The sequence below is a fragment of the Neomonachus schauinslandi genome, chromosome 13 (genome assembly GCF_002201575.2).
Source record: "Neomonachus schauinslandi chromosome 13, ASM220157v2, whole genome shotgun sequence".
Lineage (NCBI taxonomy): Eukaryota > Metazoa > Chordata > Mammalia > Carnivora > Phocidae > Neomonachus > Neomonachus schauinslandi.
In genome coordinates, this window is record NC_058415.1 from 53,039,963 (window position 1) to 53,058,694 (window position 18,732).

Sequence of the window (18,732 nt, forward strand, 5' to 3'; positions counted from 1 at the left end):
CAAGAATATGGAGAATGGGAAATTATAAAATTTGTATAATTATAAAGAATTATTTTTCCCTTTGAATAATTCTTTTAAAATGACTTAAAAGTAAAAACAATACCTTGTAAAGTTTACAAAAACTGTACAAGTAAAGACCATGACAACAACAGCACAAGGGATAGCACAGAGATCAATTGAAATACATTTACACTTTTATTACATTGATGTAAAGTGGTATAATATTAATTCAGAGTAGACTGTCATAAGTTCAAAAGGAATGTTTTAATTCCTATAGTGACTACTAAATATTTGCAAACTGATACACCTCAAAAGGCATTGAAGAAGAAAAAAAATTATAATTCAGTGCAAAAGAAAGCAGGCAAGGAGGGAGAAAGAAACAAAGAAGAAAGAGGACAATAGAAATCAATTGGGAAGATGGCTGACTTAAGCCTGACAGTATTAATAATTGAATTTTATGAAAATCATCTAATCAATCATGTTAAAAAGCAGATTGTCAGGATACCAAAACAATATTAGATGCAAAGCCACTGGGGAGTTCTTTTTAAATTTAAAAGGACATACAGGCTGGAAGTAGAAAGATAAAGTATAAACCATGAAAATAATACCCCTAATAATATGACTATACTAATATTAGGCAGAGGACTTCCAGTAATGGAATATTATCAGGGAAAAAGTCACTCCGTAATGATAAAAGGGATATTTCATTTAGAAAACACAGGAATCCTAAATGTGTATATACCTTGTAATAGGAGAAATTTTAAGTACATGAAGCAAAATTGAACATGTATAAGAAAATAGAATTACAATTATATTTGGAGATTTTAACATTCCTTCCCAATAATTGAAAGATTATACAAAAAGTAGTAAGAATATGAGAAGTTCAGATAGCAATGTCCACCTACATGATCCAGTAGATATTTTGGGGACTCTAAGCCCAGCAAAATTGGAATACATATCCTTTTCAAATGCAAACAGAATGTTCTTTAAAGATTTTTTATTTATTTATTTGAGAGGGAGAGAATGAGAGAGAGAGCACATGAGAGGGGGGAGGGTCAGAGGGAGAAGCAGACTCCCCGCCGAGCAGGGAGCCCGATGCGGGACTCGATCCAGGGACTCCGGGATCATGACCTGAGCCGAAGGCAGTCGCTTAACCAACTGAGCCACCCAGGCGCCCCAGAATGTTCTTTAAGATCGATAATATGCTGGGTCATAGGATGTCTCAGAATGGCAAAGGACTGAAATCATAGAGTATGCCTTCTGACCATAATGAATTAATTTAAAAATTGGTACCATTACAATATCCTGAAAAATCCCCAAATGTTTGGAAGGGCGACCACATATTTTGTAAAAACAAAACAAAACAAACAAACAAAAAAACCACTGTGGTAAAGAAATAACAAGGAAATACAGAAAGTATTTCAAATTAAGTGATACATTTTTGAAAATACAACACTTGTGGAATGCTCATAAGTGATTCTTTAGAGAGAAATTCATGGCCTAAAATGTGTATATTAGAAAAGAAGACAGATTTCAAAATCAATGATCTAAGTGTCCACCTAAAGAATCTGGAAAATAGCAAATCAGAGATTGTGCAGAGAGGTCTTGATACTAGCAAATAGTTGAGGGAAGAGACTTCATAATTAATTTTGCCCATGCTGAGCAGAGAAGGCTTGAGTTGACACTCACCCAACATAATCTATGTATATATGACTCACTGCTCTCCCCACTGCCACACCACACATAGCCACTCATGTACACACACCCACACACACATACACACACCCACACACACTCTTTCCCTCTGGAGAACCCTAATGGGTAAGGCAGGTAGGAAGTCTTCAACCCCCAAGTCAGTCTGAGCATCTTAACATGGCATACAGAAAATCTGGTTCATTCATTCATTTTTAGCTGTGGTGACTGAAGTCAGCTGTGGTGACTTTGTTGTATAAGTTCCAGAAATATTACATATAATGGTCTGGTATGAACTTCCAGAAAAGAAGAAGTAGTTTTCAAAACGATGCAAAATCTTCATGAAATATCTGTAAATGGGTTATGTTCCAGTAGGAATACTCTGTGGAATCTACTTTTCAAAGCAAAAGATCCCAAAGAGAGGCTGTGGTAGCAATACTATTCTTTGTTAATCTCTCTGTATATTATTTTCTAATCATGTTCACTTTGAAGTAGTATGTTTTATTTTTTATTTAAGATTTCATTTATTTGACAGAGCACAAGTTGGGGGAGTGGCAGGCAGAGGGAGAGGGAGAAGCAGGCTCCCAGCTGAGCAGGGATCCTGACGTGGGACTCGATCCCAGGACCCTGGGATCATGACCTGAGCCGAAGGCAGACGCTTAACCAACTGAGCCACCCAGGCACTCCTGAAATAGTATGTTTTAATATCCTGTCCTCCTCCTCAAATTTTCCATTGTCTAATAGTCCCCAGTAATTTTTCAAAAAGAACTATCTGTGGACTTGGAGGCAGGAAGGAAACTGGTATCTGTGGGAGTTAGAGTGGTGTTTCCTAGAGACACATGTGCAGAAACTTTTCTGTGATGTACAGAAGGTAGCCCTTCCTTTGCCCCCTTGAGATGTTTTCTTCAAGTCCATTGTTTTCTCCATAAGGCTGTTGGACCCACTTTTTGGTCTTAAGATCTGCATTGTGAACAGTATGTTCTAGCATTAAGAGGTATTTTATTAAGGAACTTTATTCCAGATAAAAATTCCAAATAAATTTGTCCCAGTTTTATTGGAGGAAAAAATGTTTCTGAGCATTCAACCTTCAAACTCTCCAGGCAGATATTAATAGCAGTTATGAACCCTATGCTTTTGAGAAACATTGCTGAAAGAGCACAAACACCTATAAGTATTGGAATGGGAAACCCACCCACAGTGCGTCATACAGATATGCAGATCCATTTAAAGAGACAGAGAAAGGTAGTTTTGCCTCCTGCTAGAACTGTGTGTCCCAGACTTAGTAGATAATATTTACTTTGCAACACAGGCCAGATAGGGAAGCCTATGTGTGACTATATTTTCAGCCCACTCCAGAGTGTGGGCTGAAATGAATGATACTGAATGGTGAATGTAAACTTTTCCATTGTGTTATAAAATATTAACAAACTTAGAGTAGTGGATTTCCCTGATAGACATCCTCTAAAAGAACATACACCTAATAAGACATAGCAAGATGTAGGAGAATCTTAGCTGTGCAGAAACCTTAGTGGGCTGGGGGAAAAGTCAATAGGAATACATTTTCTGATAGTAAATAGAAGGTTGCTTATTTCTGGTGCAACCACACTGTAATCCCACCCCCCCACCCCACCCCCTGTGCCAAGAAAGAGGGGAAGTAGTTCAGAAATAAGAACTAAGACTTCAGAACTAATATCATATCTCTTTTTTTTTTTTCCTTTTAAAAAAGCTATTCTCAATATCAGTATCTCTTGTGTATCTATGTCTCTCTCTTGCCCTTATATTTTCCCAGATTTGTGATGACTTTCCTTGTTCAGTTAATGGTAGTTAATATGGTAACTCCAACTGGCTGTATAATCATGGTAAAAATGTGTGTATGGTTGTTAACAAGTGGAATTAACCAGGAATGTCAGGGTTTGAAGTGATATGAAAAGAAATAGAAAGGGCAGGGGAATAGCCAGATTCCAGTTCCTCTGTGGTCTAGGTGACCAGAGACTTCCCTGTGCTGGAAAGGAAGACTCCTCTTTATACTCTGCTCTATTTACCCACTGGACAGGTGGTCCTGTCCACTGTCTATACCAGTGCTTGGTCCTGTGTGCTCAGGCTATTAGGGGTTTTGAGGTCTGAAGATGAGGACATTCATTTAGGCAACAAGGTTTCAAGTGAAATCAAGATATGGACATGGTAATCTATATATGAATTTCACTAGACTTTAGAATTTCTTAGCTAACATATAAACCAAAGTAGACTAATAGATGTGAAGTAGACTAGAGATTGAGAAATATGTTTAAGGCTACCTGAACTTTTTGAAGTCTTCTAAGAAAGAAAAGACAAATTCAGGGAAAACACTTCTCAGGAGTAAGTTTATGTACCAAAAAAAAAAAAAAAGAGGAAAAAAAAATGGGAAAAATTTCTAAAATTTAAAAATTTACACCTTCATAACAATTTTTTGATAACCTTTGGGCCTCAGTTTTGCAGTTTCTAAAATACAGTGAAAATTATCTCCTTCATGAAGTCACTTTGCAGAATAAATGAGATGATGCTTGTCACTTGCTAACAGTGACTGGCAGTCAGCATGGACTCAGTAGATGTAGCTATAGTCATTTTTCATTATCCTTCATCAAGAGAACAGAGACCCTGGGGAGATTAAAGAGGAGTCCCTCGTGAGTGATTTAAATACGAAACTCATAAGCCATTTCCAAGAGGAAGGTGCTCTCCATTGAAAATTAAGTTCTCTTGTCAGAAACAAAATATTAAGAAAATTGCACTGCACCCTATTGAGTACACGTGATTCCTAAAATATGTTAGAGAAAATACAAGAAATACTATGTTTGAAGTTGAGCCAATTAGGTAAATAAAAATTGTAGTCAGTATATTCGAAGCCTGTGGAAAATGGCAAATTCCTCATAGTAAGTGGCATATTGCTTCTTCTGGGAATATTGAGCTGATACTCTCCCCCTTCACACCAAGCGCACAGAAACCAAGTTGCTGGAAGGAACTTGGGAAGGAAGAGCATGATGAAACTCAAGAAGTTAATTGCAGAGGTACAGTCCCCAACAGGAGACTCTTGGGCTAGAAGCACTGTGATGTATTACCCATTGTCTCTGGAGCATGGAAGGGGAGGCTGTTTTTCTGCTTATATGGGGCAGTGGTCATTTGCTGGTCTGGCCTGCAGTTTTCTTCATCAGTGTGACTGTTAGTGTTTTTGTGTCCTTTATCTTTCTCTTAGCTCTCTCTCTCTCTTCCCCCTCTCTTCCTTTGCTAAATCTTTCTTGTTTGTTTTTAAAGATAATTGTACATCCTACTCGCATTTTTTTAAAGGACAAAAATTCAGTGTATATTTGGGGTTGTGTAAATTACAGAGAATTGAATAAAGTCTCCATAATTCTGTTGGAGAGAAATGGACATATCAGTAACTAAGGAATACTATGGCTCTAAAGTTGACTCCTGGTCCTTTACCTGGAATGTGCCTGAAAGGAACATGTCAGTTCTGCGGTGAGCTTTGTCACAGGGGCAGAGAGTTGGGGCAGCCCACGGTGCCTCACAAGACCTGTTAGAGAATTAGTAAAAAGAACACAACCTGTGGTAAAAGTATTTGCTCAGCTGGAAATGTCTATTAGTAGTCTGTGTCTCAGTGGAAATCTACCATGAATAAGATTCCAAGTACTACCTGTCAAGACTGAATTAGAAAGAAAGAAAACAAGCAGTTGAGTAAATCTGGTAACTGAAAACTATCCTAAGATTTCTATTGAGAAAAAATTTTGGACTAAGGGACAAACGTTTCTATTTTAAAATGTTCTTAAAACAAGAAGCACCACTGTTGAATCTGCAGCTGTAACATCTCTTCTTTCGAGTTGTGAATATTGCTGTCTTTCTACTTGTGAATATTTCACTCCATCAGCTTCATATCTAAGTTGCTCTTATGTGGGAGTGCTTACTCAAAGGTTCAATTGGGAGAAAATGCTGTACTGTGAAGGATGACGGAAATACAGTGACTGATAAGTAGCAAGAATGGTGTTCCCTAACATTAGAGCAAAGACTATCTCCTCATGTCCTCTTGAAGACTTGAAACTTTCCTATAATATTTTATATACAGGTTAGGAATCCATGTCTGACAAAGTAGAAGTGAATTTGTAAGTTCTTGAGTTCTAGTGTTTCTAAATACTCCTACAAAAGGGAAATGGTTACTGATTTGAGGAAGACCAGAAATACGGGCAATGTGTTGGAGACCAGATGGAGTATAAAGGAAATCAGTAATCCCTGGAAACCTAGATGGTGGGTCTTGACAAGTGGTGAGGTGCAGCTAAGCCTGATGTCTCATCTGTTGTGTGAGAGTTGGGCCCTTGCAGCAAACATCCAGGTAGAGCGGACAGAGCAATCTTTCAGGACATGCTGATGATGGAGAAATAATGCTTAAGAAAGAAGGAGTGATGCCCCCTTTACCCTTAAAATTATGTTCCTCAATAGACTTCCTTTTCACAAAATAATTCCGAATTAGTAGCCAGGGCACCCAGAATACCTCAGAACAGAAAAAACCATTAGTTAAAATACTGGAACTGCTGTTTTTAAGTATCTTATGGCTGTCATAAGGCTATGATATCTGAATTTGGAAATCATTATTCTGTCAAATTTTAATAAAATGCAAGGCAAATAAGATGGATGGAAGATGAAGTATAATAGTCACTCAAGTCTCATTAAACAAACAAACAAACAAACAATGAAAGGCATGTGTTTATGCAGGCAAGTGTCTGTTTCCCCATCCGTTTCTTGGGTTAAACCAGGGGAGGGGTAGATCCAAAAAAAAAAAACCCACATCATTAAAGAGGACACAGGTGAACTGCATCTAGGCACAATTAAAAGCCAGAGATAAGTGTTGTGTTAGCAGTAAGTGAAAAGAGAACACAATGTCAGGGTTGAATCTGGGGAGCAAATTAATATCACAGAATATTTCATGAAACTTACTGAGGCTTAATGGGACTTTAAACTGATGACGACGACGTTTCAAATACTCACCATATTCTAAAGAAAGCCCCAAATAATTGAGGTCTGACATCTTCCAGGACTTAGTCATGGTCAAATAAGCTCTGCTACTCAAACTGACCATCCTCTTTCCTGTATTTGGTTTATATAAAACCACCACAGGGAGGTGAAACATTTCAAAGCCCTCCTTTGAAGTCCCATATAAGAGCCTAGAGATGAGTGATGTAGGTTGTGCTCCCCTTTCCTGTTGAAGAGAAGGCATGTGTCTGCCACCCGCAAGCCAAGTGAATGTGGTTTTGAGAGAATGATTTGTAGAGATGAGGGGAAGTCTGAAAGAGAAGAGAATACTGGCATTTCACTTCCCTTGTGGAAGTTTTCTTATGAAGTGATTTGCTGATCTGAAATCTGTGCCTTTTTGAAAAGAGCAATAAGGTAATTGGGGGGAAAAAAGGACAAGGTGGATAAAGGGGCTGGGGAGGTGACAGAGGGCAGCCAGGTAGCAATCAGCCTCCCACCCTGTTTAACGGACACTTGGAAGAAGGTGAGCTTGAGCTGTCCTGTAAGCACCCCACCCAAGAAGGTTGTTTTCTGTGTGAATGATTCTCCCAACAGAGGTTGAAGCTGTGGTAGAGAGTGGAATGAAATGAAACTGGAATTAGATCTCCTTATTAGAACATTGTGCAGCAGGGTGGAAGATGTCTCTGGTGAAGTCCCTCAAGAAACTTGCATGTACCTCATCCACATTTCCAACGAGCCGAGTGCTGAGCTACACACAGTCACTACTTAATGAGAGAAAGAGCGGGAGCTGAAGGATGCTCTAAAAGCAGGCTTAGAATAAAGAGCTATAACCCTTCTCTCCCCAGGCTTCTGCCAAGAAGCCTGGGGGAAGACAAGAGAAAATTAAGTGCCATACGAGACTGAACATTAAAACAAGTCTAAAGAACTAAAAAGTGGCTGGAAGTTAGGGAATGTGTCTGATAGGTAATCACGCTATTAGTAGACCTCCAAGAAGCTCGTTCTCAGGTGGTCAAGCAAGGAAGGGTTTTTATTACAGGGAGCATCTGTGAGAGAAGATAGGAAGGAAACCTAGAAGACCTGGGAGAGTTAGTCATCAGATGACAGTGCAGGATGACTCCAGGTGAAAAAAAGAGGGCAGGAAGTTTGGGTGGAAATGTCATGATCTGCTCAGCAGCCTAGGGTAGCTAGACCTCAGCAAGGTGTTGGGGAAGTTGTCAGGCAAAGTTGCCTATCAGAGGAATTCTGTGTCTCCCCAAAATGGACTTGCTTTAGTGTCCTTGCTGTACTCACTTATTCAATGGTGGCAGCCTGTGCAAAATGTGGCCTCAGAATAAAGATAATGGATTTCAGTTCACAGCACTTAGTCTATTACACTCCCTGTAGCTAATGGTTTATAAGAAATACTCTCATGGCCACCTCAATAATTGAAAGAAAGTAAAGGGGAGTTTATAGAGCATGGGTAAAAGAAGTGTTGGGAAATAATTGAAGCTTGAGCCCCGCAAGTTCAGACTGATCGATAAAGTGATTACATCAGATAGATTGATGAACAGCTTGTAAGAACAGGAGAGACGTATTATTCAGGGTCTAGGACATGACTGAGGCAGATTTGCACTGATCAAATAGCCCAGTAGCAGCCATGGCCTGGACAGGGAGAAGAGTGAAAACTGGAACCTTTAAAATAACATGGAATGCTAGGATCACCAGTTTAAATATTTTTCAATTTAGTTGCTAATGCTGTTTTTTATTTATGTATTTACTTTGCATCTTATTTTATCTTCTTTTTCCCCAGAGTTACTAATTCTGTAAAAGAGACATTATTAAACCAACTGCATTTGAGATAAAAACTTTCGAAACTGCTGCTTAAAAAAATAAACTTTTACTATGGACATGAGGATTTTCAAAAGCAGACAAAATAGTATAATGAATTCAATATATCAATCCCTGTCTTCAACAATTTTCAACAACCCATTTGATCAAATTCCTTTCCCTTTTTCATCTTCATGGACTATCTGGAAGCACATCCAAGACATGATAAAATTTTACTATGGTTAAGCCTTCTAGTGCTCATATAAAATGATAGGTAGGCTTCTTTAGGTCTCTAGCTATATGAAAGCTGTGGACTTGGAATTTCTGTTTTATGGTCACTCAGAGAGCTTAGGAAGGCAGTACAAATTGTTACCGCTGCTGACACTTGATCTAATTTTGATGAATTAATTGATTCAAAGACATTTGTTAATTGGATACTTCATGGGAGGGAAGTTTAAATACTGATTAAGAGCTTAAATTTAAGAGTTACATCCGTTTGTGTTCCAAATCTCATCTCTAAAACTTTCTTCCTAAACATACAAAGCTGTTATCCGCTGGCCCTCTATACATTGATATGTATAATAGAACTAACGTTATTAACTTGTTAAGTTGGTTGTAAGCATTAAATATGTTATATAAACTGTCTTTTGAGCAATAAATGGTATGCGTATGGTAGCTAATGCTATTATTTGTACTTGAATGTAGTGAAGTAATAATGAGAGATGCTAGGGAAGAGAGAAAAGGAACTCCTCATGAGAAATTGATTAGGTTGAAATGAGTTTTTCCTAGAATAATGGAGTGATGCCAGAGTTAGATCCCCTAGCAGTCTAGGTGGCAATAAACTTTCTGTGGTGCTCAGAGGTCTTGGCATTTCCCTTCCTAGACATTTCTTCCAAAATTAGTATTTTATACCTACTGTAGCTGACCCCAATTCATTATCCACTCTAACATATTTATGATTTTAGCAGGTTATCTTAGTTTCACAGAGAACATGTAAAACAGTGTTTAGCAATACATATCAAATCCAAGCTGGCTCTTTTGCCTAAATTGACAAGATGATACAAAAATTCATGTGAAAATGCAAGGAATGCACAATAGCCAGACAATATTAGGGGGAAAAAAATACAACAAAGTTGGAGGATTCACGACTCAGACACATTATGAATCAATGGAATAGAATTGAGTGTCCTGATATACACATTTCTGGTCAACTTACTTTGAACAAGGATGCCAAGATAATTTAGTTGGGAAGGAATAGTCTTAACATATGGCACTAATACAAATTAATATCCACGTGCAAAAGAATGAAGTTGGAACTTTATTTAACTCCTACCATACACAAAAATTACTCTCAAATGGATCAAACCACTAAATATAAGAGTTAAAACTATTAAACTCTTAGAAGAAACATTGAAATCAATCTTTACCACCTTGGGTTAGGCAGTGATTCCTTAGATATGATACTAAAGCAGGAGCAACCAAAGAAAAAGAGATCAGTTGACCTTACCAAAATTGAAAACATTTGTACTTGACACCATCAAGAAAGTGGAAAGACAACTCAGTAAGAGAAAATATTTGCAAATTATATATCTGGTAATGGATTTATATCCTTAACATAAAAAACTCCTGTAACTCCATAATGAAAGGAAATCATCCAACTAAAAAATGAACACATGATTTAATAGATATTGACCATTTTTATTTCTTCTTTAGAGAAGTAGGTACAGGAAAAAATGCACAACACTGTTAGTCATTAAGAACACACAAATCAAAACCACAATGGGATGCCACTTCACACTCACTAAAATGACTATAATGGAAAAGATAGTAAGTGTTGGTGAGGATGTGAAGAAGTTAGGACCTTCCTGCATTGTGTGATAGGGATATAAAAGGGTGCAGTGACTTTGGAAAATAGTTTGGCAGTTCTTCAAAATGTTAGATACAGGGTTACTACATGACCTAGCAATTCTCCTTCTGGGTATATACTCAAGAGAAATAAAAATATATGTCCACATAAAAGCTTGTGCATGAATACTCATAGCCTCCATTATTCATAAGAGGAGACAACTCAAATGTCCACCAACTGATGAATGGATTAAAAAATGTATATCCTTAAATTTGGAACATTGTTCAGCCATACATTAAAAGGAATGAAGTACAGGCACATGCAACAACATGGATGAACTTTGGAAATACTATGCTAAGTGACAAAAGTCACAAAAGACTCTAATTGTGTGCTTGCCTGTTGTGGACTTTCCATATAAATGCAATCTCTAGAGCAGAGAATAGATTAGTGTTTGTCTAAGGCTTAGGGAGCTGTAAGGTGTTTGGGAGCAACTGCTAACGGGTGCAGGATTTTTTTTGGATGATGAAAACGTAAAATTAGATTGCCATGATAGTTGCACAAATCTGGGAATGTGTTAAACACCGTAGAATCAGCTTTAAATGGGTGGATTTTTTGGCATGTGAATTATACCTCAACAAACCTATTTTGAAAAGCGTAATATTCAAAGTATGCCAGAGAAATCTGAATTAAGACTTGAACTCCTAGTATTTCTAAGCAGACACTTGGGGAATATGAGGAAACCAGAGATTTAAGAGTTTTGAGGAATAGGTCATAGACCAATGGAGGTAATTATTTGAGATTCCTTTCATAATGCTGTTTATTAGAACATGAGAAGTCCCTGTTCATGGTGACTGGTTGGATTCCAGAGGTCAAAAATTTCAAGTTGGCTGGAACTTCTAGAGGAATCTCATGAGCGGAGGAAGTTTTGTTAGCTTAGGCAGTGAGGAGTACTAGATTGTCAGGGAGTCCATGTGATGAGGAGGAAGATGTAAAACTCTTCAGAAAACCTCCAGAGGCAGGGATCAATCAACATTTTCTTTCAAGGGCCAGGTAGTAAATATTTGAGGCTTACAGACCATTTGGTCTTTGTCATGACTATTCAGCTCCGTTCTTGTATTGAGAAAGCCACCGACAAGATGTATGTGAATGAGTATGGCTGTGCTCCAATCAAATTTTATATGTGAAACAGGGTGATGGCTGGATTTGGCCTGTAGACCTGGCTTGCCTTCCCTGCTTTAGAGGAAAGCCAGCAGTACGGAGGAGATCTGGAAAGGACTATTGTCTAGATCCATTTCCTCGATCTTCTATTTTGGGATGAAGAAAAAAAGATGAAAAGTTTATGGTTGCTAACGTAAAGCATTTGACTCCTTATGAAGATGCTGGTTCATGTGGGGACTGGGAGTTCCTGGGCCAGTCCTGTGCTTGAGAACGGGGCTCAAGGAGCAGCTGAGCCTCTCACCTTATGTGTACTCCTAGGAGAGGTGAGACCATTGCAAAAAAGGTAGTTATGGCTTTTATTGTTTTAATTATTATGCTTCAGTAAAAAGAATAAGAGGCCCTGGTAAAAGTTGATAGAATTTCCTCAAGATGGACTTACTTCTTATCTGACAACAGATGTCCCAGTATAGTGAATGCCACTAAGGAAAGTGGAGTCCAGAGTCTCATGTGGGCTTATGAAATATTAAAACCCTTGCCCTGTGGAATTTTTGCATATCCTCTGGGAGAGAATGCAAGCGATCAAGTAGTAGGAAGACACTATGGAGACATTGAGACTATTTAAAAATTGTCAGCCAGCTAAAAGTCTTAAAGGGAATTTAAAGCAAAAGTAATGGCAACAGAGCTTAGATGCCCTCTTAAGAGTGCTTCTCTGAAAGCCTAGTGGCAGAAGACAGAACATTTAGGAACCAGGGTCTCTGAGTCATACTAGTGGGGATTCATCCTCCCGACTCTGGAGATAATAATTCTGCTTTGCCATCTCTCCATCCCACCCCTTAGATTTTTTCCCTGTTAATTGTTTATATTGATGTTAGTGTGGGGAGTTCATTTACAAAGTATCATAGTCAAGGTATACCTATGGTATGCAAGATCTTTGTCAGTCCTCAGTCAGGAAAACCCGTTCATGAGGTGAATAAGAGCAGGGTGAAGTTGTCTGGGGCCATGTTTGAGATTTTTGATGGCTTTGATGACAGTGATTACACATTTAAAATAAATTTGCATGTGGCTTCCAGGAAAGCAGATCAGGTAAACCAGTTCATGAGCTTAAGGTGAGGGTGGCTTGTGCTAAAGTTGGGGAATGCAACCGCCCTTCTTAAAATCCCTTAGTGTCTTACCATTGCTGTTAAAATACTATTGCATTTAGAATCCAATGTTTTTTAAATAAAAAATTTACAAATCTTCAAATGGCCTTAGAAGTTTGAAGATGATCTTGCTTCTGCCTTCGTCCCCAAAGCCCTATTATACTGCTATTTATTGTGTACTAAAATCATGAGCTTTCTTTGACCTTCAGAAGAAAGATTATCTGTTTCTGGATCACAGTTGACCACGGGTAGCTGAAGCCATGGATAGCAAAACTGCAGATTGGGGGACGACCACAGGCCAAAAGAAATTCCAGTTAAGAGAATAAGCCTTTGTTAGTTTAGGGATGAACCTAAAAGCTATTTTCCACAGCAGCCAATGACGAGTTAAAATGAAATCTTAATTAGCAGTGCCCCCTTGTATTGGGGTTCTCCAGAGAAACAGAACCAACACATACACATGCACATACATACATACACACACATACATATATACATATACTAAAATATACATACATATACAGACATACGTGTGTGTGTGTGTGTGTGTGTATACGTGTACATAAGTTTTATTTTAGGAATTGGCTCATACAGTGATGGTAACAAAAAACTCCCAGGATCTGCCATCTGCAAGCCAAAGAACCAGGAAATTTAGTTGTGTAATACTTGATTGCATACCCAAGTATGAGGGCCTAAGACTCAGGGGGCTTTGGGTATTGGGGGATTGTTGGTACAAATCCTGATTTGAGTTCAAAAGCCCGAAACCCAAGAGTGATGTCTGAGGGCAAGAGAAATGGATGTTTCAGCTCAAGAAGAGAGAGAGACAGAGCAAATTCATACCTCTTCCTCCTTTTGGTTCTGTTCAGAGCTTTAGTGTATTAGATGAATGCCCACCCACATTGGGGAAGACCATCAGTTTTACTCAATTCACCAATTCAAATGCTAATCTCTTCCAGAAACACGCACACAGACACACCCATAAATAATGTGTTACCTGCTATCTGGGCATCTCTTAACCCAGTCAACTTGACACACAAAATTAACCATCACACCTTTGCATAAAACATTCAGACTTGCCAGTTTGGTTGGAATAAAATCCAAACTTCTCAGTACAAGATCTTAGACATCTTTACTTTTCCTGCCCCCCTTTTCCCACTGTGTCTAATACCATCATCCCCTCCCCCACCACAGTTTACTAAACTCTAATCCCAGAGCCTCATTTCTCTGTTCAGCTAATGCAAAGCTCTTTGCTGCCTCAGTGACTTTGGACTAACCCACTCTTCCCCTGGCCCTTTGCGTGGCTGAATCCTCTTGCTCTAACTCTCACCTCAAGTATCACTTCCTCAGAACAGCTTCCCGTGACTCCTTCACCAATTTCACCCATACCCCTAACCCCCTCCCCTCTGGCAACCTCTGTATTTATGAATCTGTTTCTGTTTTGTTTGTTTGTTCATTAGTTTTGTTTTCTAGATTCTACATTTGAATGAAATCATATGATATTTGTCTTTCTCTGTCTGACCTACTTCACTTACCCTCTAAGTCCATCCATGTTGTCACAAATGGCAATATCTCATTTTTTTTTTTTCCGCTGAGAAATATGCCATCACATACCACATCTTCTTTATCCATACATCTGAATTCCACTGCTGGGTATTTATCCAGAGCAAATGAAAACACCTAATTTGAAAAGGTATATGCACCCCTATGTTTATTGCAGCATTATTTACAATAGCCAAGATATGGAAGAAACCCAAATGTCCATCAGTAGATGAATGGATAGAAAATAAATATTTTTAAATGCGCTAAAATACTGAGTGGATATCACTGTTTGGCAGAATGACAGGTTATTTTAATGTTCACCTTCTCTCTTTTCCATATGTTTCGAAGTTCAAAAATACATACTTTACGCATTAGTATTTAAGTAAAAGCTACTGTTTATAATCGTCCTATTTCATGGTAGGACTGAGAAAAAGTCATGTTCTGAATGAAGGCCCCTTAAGGCTAAAACTAGGTCTAATGGAAGAAAGCCTTTTACAAACTCAATTGGCTTAGTATTGCAGAGTTTTTCTTAAAAACTAGAGCTGGAATGCCTAAAATTCTCAAAAAATGGGAATGCTGTAGTAATGGATGAAATGTCATCGGGCAAGACTGTGATTATATTTTATATAAATGATGCAGGCCTTCTGCTGAGAATTAGATTAACACAACCTTCTAGCCTTGAGATATCTTGATTTTTAATTAGGAGGAATGTCTAGTTTTTCTGTTTGTAATCCAAATTAGAAAATTTAACCTTTAAAGTAAAAGTTGAGTTTTTAAATTATTTTTCATTGCATATTTGAAAATGGGATTTATGTATGGATATTTTTGATGTCTCAGAAGAAAACTGATAAATCCCAATATACCATTGCTGTTGAAACATTTCCAAGTTAGGTGAGATTGGGGAATACTGAAAATGTCAAAGAAAGAGATCTATTATTTGACCATATGGATAATTTCCTAGTACAGCCAAATAACCTGAAAACATAGTTTGGGCCAGACACTTATTTTAAATGATACAGCAAAAGTTGGAAGAGGATATAGAAAAGTATCCATTTCTTGGTTGTTTATTGGCATTTAAAAAAGTGTTTTTCTACCAGAAAAAACTATCATGGTAACTTGAATTACAAGGTATTGCAACTGGAAAAGTGTGACAGTGTATTCACTTTGGAATAGTGATTTTATTTCTCTTAATTCTTCAGAGAGATTCTTTTTTCTAAAGCCTAGTGGATGCTAGCACTCATTCTAAATGTCAATTTAATATCCCTAATAAAATTAGAAGGCTCTGTTCACATTTACTTAGAACATGATTGTTCATATAGGAAATCCTAAGTAATCTACAAAAATAAAATTTTAGAATTAATAAGTGGATTTAGCTATGCTATATGATTCCTGGTCAATATTAACAAAAACAAAACACCAGTTATATATCCCTTTTAACTGACAGAATTTGTTTTATCACTTCTTTTAATGCAGATTAACGAGATACTTTTTTTTTTTTACTTTTTGCCTGTCTAAAAATGTACTTATTTCAGTTTCATAACTTAATATTTTCTTTTTTCAGCTTTTACAATATGGCATTGTTTATATACAATAAAACTCTATTTATTACACAGTTGTGTGAATTTTGACAAATGCTTATAGTTCTCTAACCACCACTACATTCAAGATCCAGAATAATTCCATCAACCCCCAATTACCCTGTGCCCAATTGCAGTCACCTGTCCTGCCACCCACTATTCTTGGCAATCACTGATTTCTTTCTATTCTATAGCTTTGCCTTTTTGAGAATGTCATATAAATTGGGTCATGCAGTATGTGGTTCCTTGTTTTGCTTTTTTCACTTAGCATAATGCATTTTGGGTATATTCACCTTGTTGCTATACCAATACCTTGTTTCTTTTTGTTGCAGAGAAGTATGTCACCGAATTCCTGTACCACAGTTTATCCATTACCCAGGTGAGGGACAGAGTGCACTTTCCAGGGTTTGTGGGTCTTCATTTGTACCCTAGGAGAAATAGAATTTTTTTTTTTTAAAACTCTTCCTTCAGGAGCTTAAGCCTTTTATTCTCCGGAGAGAGAGGACAGATGGATTCAGGGGAAGTTTTGCGTTCTTTCAGCAGTAGTTACTGTTTTACTATTCCCTTCTCCCACCCTGTACCACAGGGAGGCTTTCTCAGCTCTGTCATTCTGCCTTTGATCTTTCCTTGGGTTATGTCTGTGAAGAAGATCCTGCAAGTGGTTGAGGATGTCCCTTGTGTCTATGGCTCCTAAGGGTTATGTATTTTCTCACTAGCTCACAGTCAACTCTCAGGAATTCGTTAAACATTTACCTGAATTTTTATTAGCAGTTAGTATGGAATCTGGTGTCTTGCCCCAGAGAAGGAGCCACTGGTGTCTTGCCTTTTCTTAGCTGTTCTTTTTATTTGTTCTTTTTGGGATTCTCTGGGCTTCTGAGATATGTGGATTTTTCTTGGTGGGTGTGCATGTGTGTGTATAATTTGTAGACTATATAAATATATAGATATAAATTATATAAAAATATTTGTTATCCACTCTTCATCAGAAATTGAATTTGCATGCATATTATGTTGTGTCATATTGCCCCATAGATTTCAGATGTTTTACCAAAATTTTTCACTATTTTTGCTTTTTGTATTTCAGTTTGGTGAATTTCTATTGGACTTCATTCTATTTAGCTGATCCTTTCCTGTGTGGAGTCCGTTATGCTGTCTTCTAATGGAATTAACTCCTCTATCACATTGTTTATTTTTATCATTTCTTCTGGGCTCTTTTTTATAGTTTCATCTATCTGTTGAAATTCTCCATGTGTATGTTGCCCATACTTAGTTTAACATAGTAGCCATGTAATGTCTGTTTTTGATAATTTTAAGGTTCCCATCTGATAATTCTGGTATCTGTGCCACATCTGAATTTTTCCTTGGTAACTATTTTATTTGTTGGGAATGTATGATATTGCTTCATTTTTCTGAGCTTTATAATTTTTATTGAATGCCAATTTTTTTTTGTAACAAAGCTCTAGAAACTAAAGAAAATATTATTTATGCCCAGAAATGTGAAAGCCTCTTCTTACAGGGTTTGTTAGAGAGGGTTGAGTCCATCTGATTTGTATGTGAATTTGTTGTTGCTTTATTTAGCTTTGTTGCATCACAAGTTTCAATTCTATTTTTTGAATTTTTTCTATTATAGTCCTTACACTAAACACAAGGCAGGTGCAGAACATAGAATTGAAAAAATTCTATGTTCTGCACCTGCCTTGTGTTTAGTGTGAGGACTATAATGCTAAAGAGTTTTTCTCAATATTCCAACTCCTCCATTGGATTTTGGCATGTTCTGCATTTCTGCACCACAGAAAGGTTTCCTTCTGTGCTCCTGTACCCTACCCCAGTGGTAGACTGCTTTTGTTATCACTTTGTATTCACAAAGCTCATATGCGGGGTTCCTTACTTCTCCTGCCTCAATATTAGGCAGGCTTTCTATACCTGCTCCTTAGGAGTAGGGCTCACTCAACATCCCCACTCTTCCTCTGTCAAACAATTCTGCACTTTACACAATACAGGTTCTGGAACACAAGTAGGTTTCATGTTTCTCCCCTAGTGGCAGTAAGCAGGAGAGCTCCACCTTATACCAGGTGCCCGGCATGAGTGAGTTTCCTGCTCCTTTGCAGTGATGTAGAACCTTGCTACATATCTGTGCAGGACCCAGGATGGGTAGACTTCCTATCCCTCCCCCAGCAGTAGATATCTCCTGCTTCGTGTCAGTGCACGGTTTGGGACAGATTGGTTTTCTTTAACATGCCCATCAATGGGCATCTTCCCTTGTCCCTGACAAGTGTCCAGGACACAGCCAGTTTTTGTGCCCATCGTCCATCAGGAGCCAACCTGTACCTTGTGTTCTGAATAGTCTATAGAGTGGAGATGCTGCACCACCCTTAAATTTAGAGAAGTCTTCATGTCTGGACCACAGAGGGGCTCTCTCAGGTGTGTTTCAGTCCGCAAATCTGCCTAATCAGTCCTCAGTGGAGGCTCAGGGAAAAAGTTTGATGGATGGTGTTGACTCACATTGTATCTAGGGCTCTCTGGTGATTCTAAACTGTTAGGGTAGTGCATATTTGCCTTGTAAGAATTTCATTTAGGTTTCAGCTGTTTTCTTCTTACTTGCTGTTATGGTGATGACCTCTTTTTTTCCTACTATTTTACAAAAAGGGAAAATTTGTACTCTTTTCTCTCTTACAGGTTCTGAACTCTGGATTTCCGTTTTTCAGGTTACCTTGGAACCTCAACTCTGTAGTAGCCTAAAAAACTATGGTTTTATAGACTACACGATATGTCCTCATTTTTATGGTAGAATTAATGTGTTTTTGAAATTCTCTATATTTTAAGCAGAAGTGGCAATCTGATGTTTTTCTAAATAGTAGCTAACCATTGGAAAGTAAAAATTAAAAAACACCACTATTAATAGTAGTTTCAAAATATGATTTATGGAGAGATAGATTTTAAAAAAACGTTAAGGAGCTTTACACTCAAAACAATAAAACGTTGT